The sequence below is a fragment of the Octopus bimaculoides genome, chromosome 10 (genome assembly GCF_046866305.1).
Source record: "Octopus bimaculoides isolate indiv1 chromosome 10, ASM4686630v1, whole genome shotgun sequence".
Classification (NCBI taxonomy): Eukaryota; Metazoa; Mollusca; class Cephalopoda; order Octopoda; family Octopodidae; genus Octopus; species Octopus bimaculoides.
This window is the reverse complement of record NC_142937.1, coordinates 24722409-24736655: the sequence shown is the minus strand read 5'-3', so window position 1 is coordinate 24736655 and position 14247 is coordinate 24722409. Positions and strand designations below refer to the sequence as shown.

Here is a 14247-nt window from a genome sequence, read left to right as displayed (position 1 = left end):
CTCTCTCTCTCCCTCTCTCTCTCTCTTTCTGTCTTTCTCTTTTTCTCTCTCTCTGAAAGTATCTGTCACTACAGTATCGAAATGTGATTGTTTCAGTTGGTGGAATAGTTTCATTTTTAAAGTGAAAGTATTTGACATGAGTGTTTTTGTTTCACTTTTGACACGTAATACTTAAATAGTGGAGGAAATATTATGTTGCCGTGGGCTCGAACTCTGCAAGAAGTTAAAAAATGTTTTTGACTAAAACACAACTGGAACCCTAAGTAAGGCATCTGTAAAATTTGAATGAAGTTGGTTGCGTAGTTCTCGAGTTTTAGGGATTCACACACACACACACACACACACACAGATAGACAGACAGACAGACAGACACACATTCTCATTTATATATAGATATATATATATATATATATATATATATATATATATATATATATATATATATATATATATATATATATATATATATATATATATATATATATATATATATATATACATATATATATATACATATATAAATTCATAAGAATGTTGTCTAGGTAAATGCAACTGATGAAGACTAATCAGATTTACGTTGTGAAACGTATTTGAAAAGTCTGAAACCTAGGTATTGCATTATCCTTAATCTGGGTTGTTCATTTTCGGATGTTCTTCCTAAGGTAAGACAAGTTTTTCATGTTTTGTTGCACACACGCATTTTTGCCAGTATATACGCAGTGAAGCTATACAATAGCGTCGTTTTTATATCGATTGCTATTCTCCAGCAAATATCGGTACCTTGTTGTACCATTCTTATGAATTTATATATATATACCCTTATAGGGTTATTTTTGCTGGAAATTGATACATTTGTATTAATACATTTGTATTGAAATATTTTTCATTTTTATATATACATATATATATATATATATATATATATATATATATATATGCGTATACGTATATATATATATATATATATATATATACTATTTTACTCTTTTACTCTTTTCAGTCATTTGGCTGCGGCCATGCTGGAGCACCGCCTTTAGTCGAGGACTAATATTTTGGAAGCCTCTTACTTATTCTAACCGCTAAGTTACGGAAACGTAAACACAGCAACAGCGGAGGGGACAAACACAGACACACAAACACATACACACACATACATATATATATACATATATATACGACGGGCTTCTTTCAGTTTCCGTCTACCAAATCCACTCACAAGGCTTTTGTCGGGCCGAGGCTATAGTAGAAGACACTTGCCCAAGGTGCCACGCAGTGGGACTGAACCCGGAACCATGCGGTTGGTAAGCAAGCTACTTACCACACAGCCACTCATGCGCCTATATATACATATATATATACATATATATATTCATTTCGACCGCTTCTATTCACGATTGTTTTCTTTCGGACATTACCCTAACATTGCTTAATATAGGTGAGAATAAGCAGTTATATAAGCATAGTATAACGCACATTCAATTCACTTATATCGAATAGCTATGACGTTAAATTATATAAAACTGGGTCAAGTAGCATTAAATATGAATGAACACTCTCCGCATATTATGTTCATCGATTGTAGATATCCCTTCTTTTTTTTTTTTTTTTCCTTGGAAGAATGAATTGAATTCAACGTAGCAACATCATCAGTTCCACGGTAATGTTTTATGTCCGATGTGTTAGCATTCATTTTACCATGTTATTACATGAAACGGTAAGCATTCAATTTACGACGTCAGCTTGCTTGTAATAAGTTAAATCTTTGAGTATACCCAGAGGCTCACATAAAAGTCACTAGTCCAAGCAGTGGGACCGACCATCGGGAACGTGAAACGCCGAGTAACAATTTGTGAAGATTTTGCGGCTTTAATAAGTGTGTGCGTGTGTGTGTATGTGTGTGTATATATATATATATATATATATACGTACACACAGACACTTATAATGAATAAATATATTTATTTATTTATGTGGCCCTTTCAAAGCCTAGCCAGGCTCATGGGCCTGGTTTCCCGGTTTCTATGGCGCATGTGTCCCCCCCCCCACCAGCTGGACGGGACGCCAGTCCATCGGAGCGTTACTCAAGAAATAGGAAGAAAGAGTGAGAGAAAGTTGAGGCGAAAGAGTACAACAGGCGTCGCCACTACCCCCTGCTGGAGCCTCGTGCAGCCTTAGGTGTTTTCGCTCAATGAACACACGCAACCCTCGGTTTGGGAATCGAAACCGCGATCCTCCGACCGCGAGTCCGCTGCCCTAACCACTGAGCCATTACACCTCCATATATATATATATATAGAAAGAGAAAGAGAGAGAGGGGGAGAACAAGAGAGAGAGGGAGAGAGAGCAAGAAAGAGAGAGAACAAGAGAGAGTAAGAGAGAGCGAGATGGCGGGAAGACGGTGGCGCCTGACTAAGCATATCAACAATATATCTGAGAGGGGAAACAAAAGACCTATAAAAGAATGTTCTGCGAACTAAATACACACACGGCAGAGTCGAGGGCATGCTTCGTTTAAAGTGAAAAAGCTTCGTTTAACAGAAATTATTCATGCAATCAACAAAAAAAATTTCCCTCTAGATAGAATTTTTTTTTTAAATAACATCAAGGGAGGTAACTCTACTTAGCCCATTCACTCGAAGGAGACTACGTACTAACTACATAGTCTGAGGTATATATATAAAGTGGCACACAACAGATTTGGTAGGAGTTTCACATATTACATATATACTTTTTTTCTTTTTTAAACATTCTGTCTCAGCGCCTTAAAAGCTAAAGTTTGTGGGGCGCGTAAGATAGATCCATCTCATCACATATGGAAACCTATGCACCCACGAAACTTCAAGTCATGCGGAGCTCAATCAAACAGTTATTAATGTGTGTGGTGGAGGCGCAATGGCCCAGTGGTTAGGGCAGCGGACTCGCGGTCAGAGGATCGCGGTTTCGATTCCCAGACAGGGAGTTGTGAATATTTATTGAGCGAAAACACCTAAAGCTCCACGATGCTCCGGCAGGGGATAGTGGCGAACTCTGCTGTACTCTTTCGCCACAACTTTCTCTCACTCTTTCTTTCTGTTTCTGTTGTGCCTGTAATTCAAAGGGCCAGCCTTGTTACACTCTGTGTCACGCTGAATATCCCCGAGAACTACGTTAAGGGTACACGTGTCTGTGGAGTGCTCAGCCACTTGCACGTTAATTTCACGAGCAGGCTATTCCGTTGATCGGATCAACTGGAACCCTCGACGTCGTTAGCGACGGAGTGCCAACAACAACAACAATAATGTGGGCGGGGGGGGGGGGGTAAGAGAGAGAGAGGCCTATATAATTTGAAACCTTACCGTAACGCTCTCCTAAGGCATTTCTGGTCAGCGTCAAATATAAAAGGCCTTCTTTATTCCAGCTTCTTTTAGGCACCACATCAAAACGCAGCAAAACTTATTTCTAACAGATTTCATTTGATCTAACTCTTCAAATATTACAGAGATTGTGTTGTTCATTCATTTTCTACAGAACATTAAGAAAGAATATTAGTTTAGATTGAACTCAAATTGGGGAAGCCTCTGTTCTTGATGGAGGTGGAGAAAAGATGCTTTGTTGACCGGAGTGTGAAAGTAAAAAAATGTTCGCTGACTTACAGTAATATCAACAGTGGACGTGTTCACTCCCACGGTCGTGAAAAGAAGCTACATCCCCATCAAATCACATTCCGATTAACAAATTACGATGATTAGCCTGAATCATTCCGTGGGAATGGAAACGCAATTCTAGGGTTCTATTCTGCCATTTTTCATTAATTGTTGATGAATCAACCAAGGTGATCGCCCTTAAATCACAAGAAGAATTGATTGAGATACATTTATTTAGGTAGTTCTAAACATCAAGTGGGTGGTTGCAACTAGGGCAACTTCAGTCCTTAGTCTGTTTGGGCAGGGCAAGGCAGATCTGAAGTTAAAGAACTTTTCTTTGCCATAAGTTATGGTTATACATACATACATACATACATACATACATACATACATACATACATACATATGTATACATATATATATATATAGGCACAGGCGTGGCTGTGTGATTAGAAACTTGCTTCCCAACCACATGGTTCCGCGCTCAGTCCTACTGCATTGTACCTTGGGCAAGTGTCTCCTACTATAGCCTCAGGCTGACCAAAGCCTTGTGAGTGGATTTGGTAGACGGAAACTGAAAGAAGCGCGTCGTATGTATATATTTGTGTTTGTGTCTGTTTGTACCCAACCCCACTGCCACACGATAGAATAAGAACCACGCTTACAAAGAATAAGCCCAGGGGTCGATTTCTTCGACTAAAAAACGGTGCTCCAGCGTGGCCACAGTCAAAATAACTGAAACAAGTAAAAGAATTATATATATATATGTATATATATATATATATATATATATATATATATATATATATACATACGTACATAAATAAATGTGTGTGCATAATATATGCATATATAGAGAGATGTGTACATAGAGAGAGATAGACAGGTGTGTGTGTGTGTGTGTGTGTGTGTGTGTGTGTGTGTGTGTGTGTGTGTGTTTGTGTGTGTGTGTGTGTGTGTGTTTGCGCGCCCTTTGTTGTATGTATATATGTATACAGGTGATACAGAACAACGTACAAACATACTCATACACACAAACATGCTCACCCTAACACACACGCATCATTTTATATTACCTGTTAGAACTTAACCGTTACTACCGTAATACGAACAATGGATGTAATTAGCTCGATGTGCGAGACATAACGACCATATCACACTTTAAATCTCGTAGCAAATATTGAAGTCCAAGGTACATTATATCTAAACAAATAAACAGCGAATTGGAAGGCTCTGACATGTAGTTAATTAAACAACTTCGTAGTTAACAAGAGACAACATGTGATTAATATTAGTTAAGTAGTTTAGTTTAACAGCAATAAACACAGTTTTCTACAGGATAACCTAATATAGTGTACTTGCATTAACAACTGTACTGAACGAGATAGTTGTTAGGTAGGTTAACCAGCATTCACCTACGTCATAAGGAGTGGGGGAGGAACGGAGTGAAACTACTCATGTAGGCGGACACAATTGTTATAATCATCAGCGGCAGTTACAAGGAGGCAAAAATGAAGCAGCACTTTTAATAAAACAGTAACTGTTACACTACAATTTCGGCTTTCCCATGTGGTCTAGTGGTTAGGATTCCTGGCTTTCACCCAGGCGGCCCGGGTTCGATTCCCGGCATGGGAACGCATGTTTTTTTGTTTTTTTTTTCCAATCCTTTTTGAGTTCGAATTTATTTGTTGTAAGATCTTTAGAGTTACGTATATTCTTCCATTTTCGTTTCTTCTACAGGATTCCCTATATTTTATATTCATAGTGTCGATAGAACTACTAAAACTTTATATATGTATGTATTTGCAACTATATATATGAATATACCCACACTCAGCAAGTGGTGCAGTACTTTTCATAAACCAGTAACAGTTACGATGGTTTTTAAAACAGACGGAGCGTGTTCGATTCCGGTAGAAGAGGGCCCTTTTCTTCTTTTTTTTCTTTCCTTTTTTTTGTCGTCTTTCCTATCGGAATTTATTTCTAGTGAAATTGAAGCACTTAAGTGTCACATAGAACTTAATTCAAGTTTTATAAGTTTATCGGTTCGTTTTATTCTGGAGAAATCCGAGAAGCACGTCGGATTTACCATTAATAAAAAAAATGGGATGCTCCTCCTTAAATAATGTCACTTTCCAGGTCTAAAGAATTATTACTGATATATATAGAGGCTTAGCTATGTGGTAAGAAGTTTGCTTTCCAATCACATGGTCACGAGTTCATTCTCATTGTGCGGCACACTGGGCACGTGTTTTCTACTATAGGCCCGGACCAACCAAAGCCCTGTGAATGGATCTTTTTGGCGAAGACTGAAAGAAGTCCGTCGTATGGATGGATGGATGGGTGGATGGATGGGTGGATGGATAGAGGGGTGGGTGGAGGGGTGGAGGGATGAATGGATGGATGGATAAGCGTGTGTATGTTTTTGTGTATGTGTCTGTCCCCAGCTCCGATCGAGAATTTGTATCGGTTTGTTTACGTCCCCATAACTTTAGAATTCGGCGAAATGACTGACACCAACTGACCGACAAAATAAGTAACAGGCTTTGAAATAAATACTAGGATCGCCTTGGTCGACTAAACCCTTCGAAAGGGGGCCTCCAGCATGGAGGCCGGGCAAAGACTAAAACAAGTAAAACATAAAACATAAAACAAAGAGACATACATTCCCAGACACCCACAAACAGAAATAAAACAGCATTTTTTATGTAAACTAACTATAACAGCTACAGGGTAGCTTTCCCATGTGGTCTAGTGGTTAGGATTCCTGGCTTTCACCCAGGTGGCCCGGGTTCGATTCCCGGCATGGGAACGCATGTCGTTTTGTCTTTGTTTTTTGTTCCCGAAAGAATTTATGTATATATAAGGTTATTTAAATACTGCTACATCTGTCTTTATTCGAGTTTTATTCATTCCTTATCAGTGCTTATTTTCAAAACATCTAAGAATCACGTGGAATTTACCACTTTTAAATATGTGAATGCGACACCTGAAGCTGTTATCAGCTTTACCATGAGATCTAATATTTAAGATTCCTGGCTTTCACCTAGGTATCCAGAATTCGATCCCGTCATTGGAACGCATGATTGTTTTATGTCAGAATTCATAAGTAGTGATAGAAGTACTTTGGAGTTCAATTTACGGTGGAGTCTCTATATACGAGCATAATCTGTTCCTGAACACAATTCGTTACGTAAGTATCTAATCGATATAAATAGTGTTAATCTTCAATACAAGAAATAAATTCTAACTTCAAAAAAAAGTATGCGTTCCCATGCCGGGAATCGAACCCGGGCCGTCTGGGTGAAAGCCAGGAATCCTAACCACTAGACCACATGGGAAGGCCATAGCAACAGTATTGCAATTACTGTTTTATGTAAACACTACGTTGTATTTAATGATTTGTGTGTGCTTGTATGTAAGTGTGTGTTTCTAAATTCTGACCTAGGAAAAGTTTTTAATTATTACTGGTTTATAAAAGCGCTACGTTATTTTTAACTATTTGTGTGTGTACGTATGTAAGTGTGTGTGTGTGTGTGTGTGTGTGTGTGTGTGTGTGTGTGTGTGTGTGTGTGTGTGTGTGTGTGTGTGTGTGCGTGCGTGTGTCTGAATACTGAGTTACGAAGAGTTTCAAATCGCAGTAATCCAGTACTTTATTCAGGTGGTAACCTTATTTTACGTGTTGCAACCATTTTCTCATTTCGTGATCTCTCCAAAAACAAAGGGAGCTAAATGAATGAATAAATAACGAAAAAAAAAAAAGGAGCCATTTTAAATACAATAAGGTACTATTCTATGAATGGTTATTTGAATAAAAATAATGGTGGGGGTGGGGCATCTTTTCTGTTTGGCTGCACCTATGGAAAATTCAGAGTTTATTGAAAATTTTAATATTTGGTGCATTGATGTAATTTTCCACGCTGAATCTCAGGAGATATTTCACCTTTTTCAGAAAATTGTTTAAAATAAGTTATAGAGGTTTAAAGTTTGATCATTTTCACCCAATCAGAAAAGAGGATTTGGAAGCTATCATTTTGTGCGTGACAGCACGTGTTGTCAACTGTAAACAATAAGATATTCGCAGATTTCTGCTTTACGCACGCCATATAACCCCCTAATAACATTTTCATTTTTGGGAATTGATCTAGACTTTTTCATTCGCAAAATGAGCCCCTTTAATTTTGCTCTGATTGCTTTCAATTTTGGTGTGTCGATGCAACTCTGAATTTTGATTACGATCAACCAATTACTTTATCTCGTAAATTAAGGAATCTGATGTTATTTGGAATTAAAGTTGGGAAATTTGAGTAATTTTAGCCAATCAACAGACAGCAAATCATTAACAGCTTGTTACCATGACAACCGCATATATTGTTTTGTGTTCCACTCGTATGTTGTGTTGATTCTTCACACCACGAGATTTACTTCACCTGCGTGTTTTGTTTTTAGAAAAATTTATATTTAACAATTAGAATTTTATTATAGATATTTTTCGCCAATTGTCTTAATATTTTAGATATTTTTCATATATAACAAAAGTTGTTTGCGATGTTTATACAGTTTCTTGACATTGTGAAGGTGAACGGAATATGTGAACTTAGTACAGATACCTTGACGTTATTTTGTAATTCTGCATGTAAAAACATACAAGATACAGGTATTCTTTTTCTCCGAGCAAATTCTTTGTTGACCAGTGTTATTCTTATCGTAGTTTACAAATCCAAGCATGAAAACGTTACTCAACTTTGAAGTTTTTGAGACAGACACCCCTTTTTCACACACACGCGCGCACACACATGCACTTATACATTAATGATGTACACAAATACATGACAGGTAATCATAATACTGAAATATGCATAAAGTAAACACGTGCAGACAAACATATTGATATTACAAATTTAAAAAATAATAATAAAAACATACAATCAATGAAGAGACAAAAGAAACAGTATGATGATATATGTTGATTTTATTAGGTACTTCTGTTTATTCACAGAAGGCTAAATTATAAATTTCACAGGATGTAACCTTAAAGTTGACACCGTTCCGCTAAACGCAGAAAATTTCTGTCTCGCTATTGGCTATAGATACACGGTTTTTTCGATTTTAAAACCACCTCTGTTACTATTTCCTCCAGTTTTTTTCTCCACAACATCATACCTTCATAGCAACTAGACTAGAAAATTGTATTGCTATTGCCGATTTTCAAATGTTTTACTGTCTTTTAAAAAATGCATATTTTGCGAAAGAAAAAACTAGATCCTTGGAAAAATTCTGAAGATTTTTACGAATTTGTATTGTACGCAACGGAATTCATACAATTATCCTAAGAAAAAAAATTGGTGCGTGATTTAAGGCCTTGATAATCTTCATTTTAGATTTATGCCAGATCTAAAGAAGTACTAAATCTTTACATATGTATGGGTATGCACGCATGCATGCACACACGCACACACACACAAACACCTACACACACACACATCATTTCACGTCTTTATGCGGAGTTCGATGTGATATTACCCCCCCCCCCGCTACAAACATCAGAAATAGCCTCATTATTTGATTCCTGAGCAATTGTCAAGTTATCAAATAAATTTTCAGACGAAGTTGTTCATCGTTTTAAATTGAATACATTACGTATTCACCCTAATCATAGTCCTTCACAGGACTTCATTTATGTATCACTAACTAAGTATTAATTATCCGTCTATTAAATTTCATTACATGTATCGTAGTCTGGCAAGCCGTTGGGACACTATTGATGACTTAGCAGCCAGATCCCTCCATCCATCTCTGTCTTCTGCCTCTCACACTGCGTCTCTCATCTTTAGGCTTGTCCACTCACAGATGTTTGTTATCTCACCTCTTTCTCGGTTTCTGCGTCTGCTACTTTTCACTGTTTTTGAAGGATTGTTTTGGCCATCCTTGATGAACGGTTGACATGCCCAAACCACCTAAGCTTGCGTTCCTTTACTGTGGTAAGAAGTTCCTCATAGGGCCCTATTACCTGCCTTATTCTTCTCTTCACTTCCTCATTTGTGACACGATCTCTGTATGATATTCCCAAAAGTCTCCGTCAATACATTTTATTTATTTAGCCAAATCTGCTCCTGTTTCCCCCTTCCACCTACATAATCTCTACCCTACTTACTCATCCCATAACCACACTTGGGAACGGTGGTGTGGTAAGAAGCTTCCTTCGCAACCACATGGTTTCAAGTTCATTCCGACTGCGTGGCACATTCGGCAAGTGTCTTCTACTATAGCCCCAGACCGACCAAAGAGTTGTGAATGGATTTGGTAGGCGGAACCTGAAAGAAGCCCATTGTATGTATGTATGTATGTATGTATGTATGTATGTATGTATGTATGTATGTAAAAGAAGCTTGTTGTATGTATGCATGTATAAAGGTATGAATAAGTATGTGTGGATGTTTGTGTACGTGCCTGTCCCCAGCTCCGATGGAGAACTTGTATCGGTTTGTTTACGTCCCCATAACTTTACTCTTCACCAACAGACCGACAAAATAAGTATCAGGTTTTAAAATAAGTACTGGGTTCGACATGGTCGACCAAATGCCTCAAAGAGGGGCCCCGGTATGAAGGCAAGGCAAAGACTAAAACAAGTAAAACGTAAGAGAGAAAAGGAACGGAAATACATTCTCAGACACCTACAGACAGAAATAATAAAGAAGCATTATTAATGTAAACTAACTATAACATATAGCGTATTTCCCATGTGGTCTAGTGGTTAGGATTCCTGGCTTTCACCCAGGTGGCCCGGGTTCGATTCCCGGCATGGGAATGTTTTTTTTTTTTTTTCCGAAAGAATTTACCTATACAGTCATTGAAATACTCTGGTATTACGTATGTCATTATTCGAGTTTTATTCATTTCTTTTGAATGATTCTTATTTTGGATTGATCTAAGAATCAAGTAGAATTTACCATTTTTAAAGATGTGAATGCGACAATTTAGACAGTTATCACGTCTAGTATTTAAGATTCCTGGCTTTCACCCACGCATCCTGAGTTCGATCCCACGGTTTGAACGCATTATTGTCTTTGCTAGAAGTCATTTGTAGTCACAGGAAAAGTATTTTGGAGTTCTATATATACTGGAATGTCTATATACAAACTTAATCTGCTCCTGAACGGAAATCGTTACACGAGTAATTTAAATTAGTATAAATAGCGGTAATACTACAACTAATAGAGTCTATCGAAAAAAAAAAAAAAAGCTAGGTATTCCTATGCCGGGAATCGGACCCGGGCCGCTGAGTGAAAGCCAGGAATCCTAACCACTAGACTACATGGGAAAGCCGATGCATCGGTGTTACAATTACTGCTTTATAAAAGCCTTATGTTATTTTTAACTCTTCGTGTGTCTACATATGTGTGTACGTCTAAATCCTGACTTAGGAAGAGTTTAAAATTAAAGTAATCCAATACCTTATTCAGGTCTAGACCTTATTTTACGTGTCACAACTACTTTTGATTTCGAGATCTCTCCAAAACAAAGAAATCAAATGAATGAATAAATAACTGAAGAAAAAGCGATTTTAAATACAGTAGGGTACTATTATACGAACGGTTTCCTGAAAAAAAATTTTAAAAAGGGGGAGGGGAATCTGTTCTGTTAAGGTGCACCTATGCAAATTTCAAAGTTTATTGAAAATTTTACAATTTGGTGTGTTAATGTAATTTTCCACGCTGAATCCCAGCAGATATTATTTATTTATTTTTTTTTTTTTTTTTGCACAATCGTATGAATTCCCGTGCATGCAATACAAATTAAGAAAAACTTTTCAGAAAATTCAAAAAGTAAGAAAAGTTATTTATAAGGGGTTATATGACGTGCATAAAGCAGAACTCTGCCCTTGTTTCATTTCTTTATAATTGACTGCACATGCTGTCACGCTACAAAATGACAGCTACTAAATCCTGCTTTCTCACTGGTTAAAAATGATCAAGCTTTAAACCTCTATGACTTGAAAACATTATTCTGAAAAAGTGAAATACCTCCTGATATTCAGCGTGGGAATTTACACCAATACACCAAATTTTAAACTTTTCAATATACTTTAAAATTTCCACTGGTGCAGCTAAACACAAAAGATACCATTTTTTTTTATTCGGCGAGAGAACCGTTCGTATAATAGTACCCACGGTATTTAAAATCTCTTTCTTTTTACTGCGTTATTTATTCATTCGAGTCCCTTTGTTTTGGAAAGATCTCGAAATGAGAAAATGGTTGCGACACATAAAATAAGGCCGCCACCTGAATAAAGTATTGGATTACGTTGATTTGAAATTCTTCTTAAGTCAGTATTTAGACATGCACACTCACATACGTACCCACAAAAATATTAAAATGTAACGTAAGGTTTTCATAAAAAGTAACTGTAATTGAGTTGTTATAAGTTTTCGTATGTGGTCTAGTGGTTAGGATTTCTGGTAGCCCAGGTTCGATTCCCAGGCAATGGAAGAGATACGTTTGTTTCCTTTTTTTCCCCTTTCGTTAGAATCTATTTGTTGTAATATTAAAGATTACCGCTATTCATATCTATTTCAGTTACTCACGTAACGAATCGCGTTCGAGAGCAGATTATGCTCGTATAGAGAGACTCCAGTCAGTGTATATGGAACTCTAAAGCACTTTTCCTATCACTACAAATGAATTTTGGCAGACAACAGTTATGAGTTCCAATGACTTTTTTGTTCGACTGCACCTGTGGGTGAAAGAGTGCGATCATATGCCGCTAATATCACAAAATATTTTGTGAAGACCAGTATATTCATCGTAACAGTTATTGCTTTATCAAGACCGGTGCATTATAATCAACTCTAAGGATCTTTAATATTCCAACAAATAGATTCTGACTAAAAAATCAAAATAGATATGCGTTCCCATGCCGGGAATCGAACCCGGGCCGCCTGGGTGAAAGCCAGGAATCCTAACCACTAGACCACATGGGAAAGCCACGACTGTGTTATTACAATTACTATTTTATAAAAATGCTACGTTACTTTTAACTATCTGTGTGTGTACGTATGTAAGTGCATGTGTCCAAATACTGACTTTTCTGCTTGGCTGCACCTGTGGAAACTTCAAATTCATGGAAATTTTAAAAATTTGGTGTGTTCATGTAATATATATATATATATATATATATATATATATATATATATATATATATATATATATATATATATATATATATATATATATATATATATATATATATATATATATATATATATATATATATATATATATATATATATATATATATATATATATATATATATATATATATATATATATATATATATATATATATATATATATATATATATATATATATGATTGGGTGCACTTACACACACAAATTTTTTTAAATTACGTTACACATTTTATAAATGATTAAGAACAGTTTAAGCCAACAGTTCTCCCATGTGGTCTAGTGGTTAGGATTCCTGGCTTTCACCCAGGTGCCCAGGTGACCCGGGTTCGATTCCCGGCATGGGAACGCATTCTTCATTTTACCGAAATGATTTATCTTAATACTTCAGTGTTGCATATAACTTAATTCCAGTTTTATTCATTCAATTTGATTGCTTCTTTTTTTTTTTTTTTTTTAGAAAGATCTAAGAATCAAGTAGGATTTATCAACTTTAAAGAAGCAGATGCGAGCCGTTAAACAATATCGATGTATCAGAATAAGAGATTGATTATCTTAGACTCCTGCATTACAAGATCTAAAGAAGAACAAAGCACAAACAAATATTATTTTCTATTTAACATGTGCAAATGCGTACGTTAACGAACCCTTTATACACGCTCACTTAACTACTTATACGTATGCGTAGTTTACTCGTTGTTCAAATTCCAGCTCCTTAAGTGAATAGGCTCCTAGTTATTTGTAAGAATCGATGAAGTTTCAGTTCGATATTCGACTTTCATTTCCTACAGAAAAACCGTTCGATATTCATGTTTTCTGGTTCAGAGAACCGTTCGTATATAAGTACCTCATTGTAATTGAAGTCGTTTAGTTTTCTTTAGTTATTTATTCATTCATTTGGTTTCTTTTGTTCTGGATAGGGCAAGAAATGAAAATGCAGATACGACACGTTAAATAATGTCGCTACCTGAACAAAATATTGGATTATGCTGACTCTTTCCCATCTGATTCTTCCTTTTCCGACTCTTCCTTTTCCGATTCTTAGGCCAAACAAAAACAGACACACACACACAAATATATAAAATTACGTTACACATTTTATAAATGACTAAGAGTAACCTAAATCAACAGATTTCCCATGTGGTCTAGTGGTTAGGATTCCTGGCTTTCACCCAGGTGGCCCGGGTTCGATTCCCGGCATGGGAACGCATTCTTCATTTTACCGAAATAATTTATCTAAATACTTTAGTGCTACATATAACTTAATTTATCAACTTTAAATAAGCAGATGCGAGCCGTTAAACAATATCGATGTATCAGAATAAGAGATCGATTGTCTTAAACTCCTGCATTACAAGATCTAAAGAAGAACAAAGCACACATACACAAATACGTACACACACATACATGCATTCATACACACAGAGCACGCAAATT

At 36.4% G+C, this 14247-nt stretch overlaps 5 non-coding genes across 5 annotated transcripts; 4 read left to right on the top strand and 1 right to left on the bottom strand.

Annotated features, from left to right (window-relative positions):
- Nucleotides 1-5186: 5186 nt before the first annotated feature.
- On the top strand, nucleotides 5187-5258 carry Trnae-uuc (transfer RNA glutamic acid (anticodon UUC)). The gene has a single exon. It is a non-coding gene; the product is annotated as a tRNA-Glu (tRNA).
- Nucleotides 5259-6363: 1105 nt separating this feature from the next.
- On the top strand, nucleotides 6364-6435 carry Trnae-uuc (transfer RNA glutamic acid (anticodon UUC)). The gene has a single exon. It is a non-coding gene; the product is annotated as a tRNA-Glu (tRNA).
- Nucleotides 6436-10359: 3924 nt separating this feature from the next.
- Trnae-uuc (transfer RNA glutamic acid (anticodon UUC)) lies at nucleotides 10360-10431 on the top strand. The gene has a single exon. It is a non-coding gene; the product is annotated as a tRNA-Glu (tRNA).
- A 2101-nt stretch (nucleotides 10432-12532) lies between these two features.
- Nucleotides 12533-12604, bottom strand: Trnae-uuc (transfer RNA glutamic acid (anticodon UUC)). Its single transcript has one exon. It is a non-coding gene; the product is annotated as a tRNA-Glu (tRNA).
- A 1340-nt stretch (nucleotides 12605-13944) lies between these two features.
- Trnae-uuc (transfer RNA glutamic acid (anticodon UUC)) lies at nucleotides 13945-14016 on the top strand. Its single transcript has one exon. It is a non-coding gene; the product is annotated as a tRNA-Glu (tRNA).
- The last annotated feature ends 231 nt before the right edge of the window (nucleotides 14017-14247 follow it).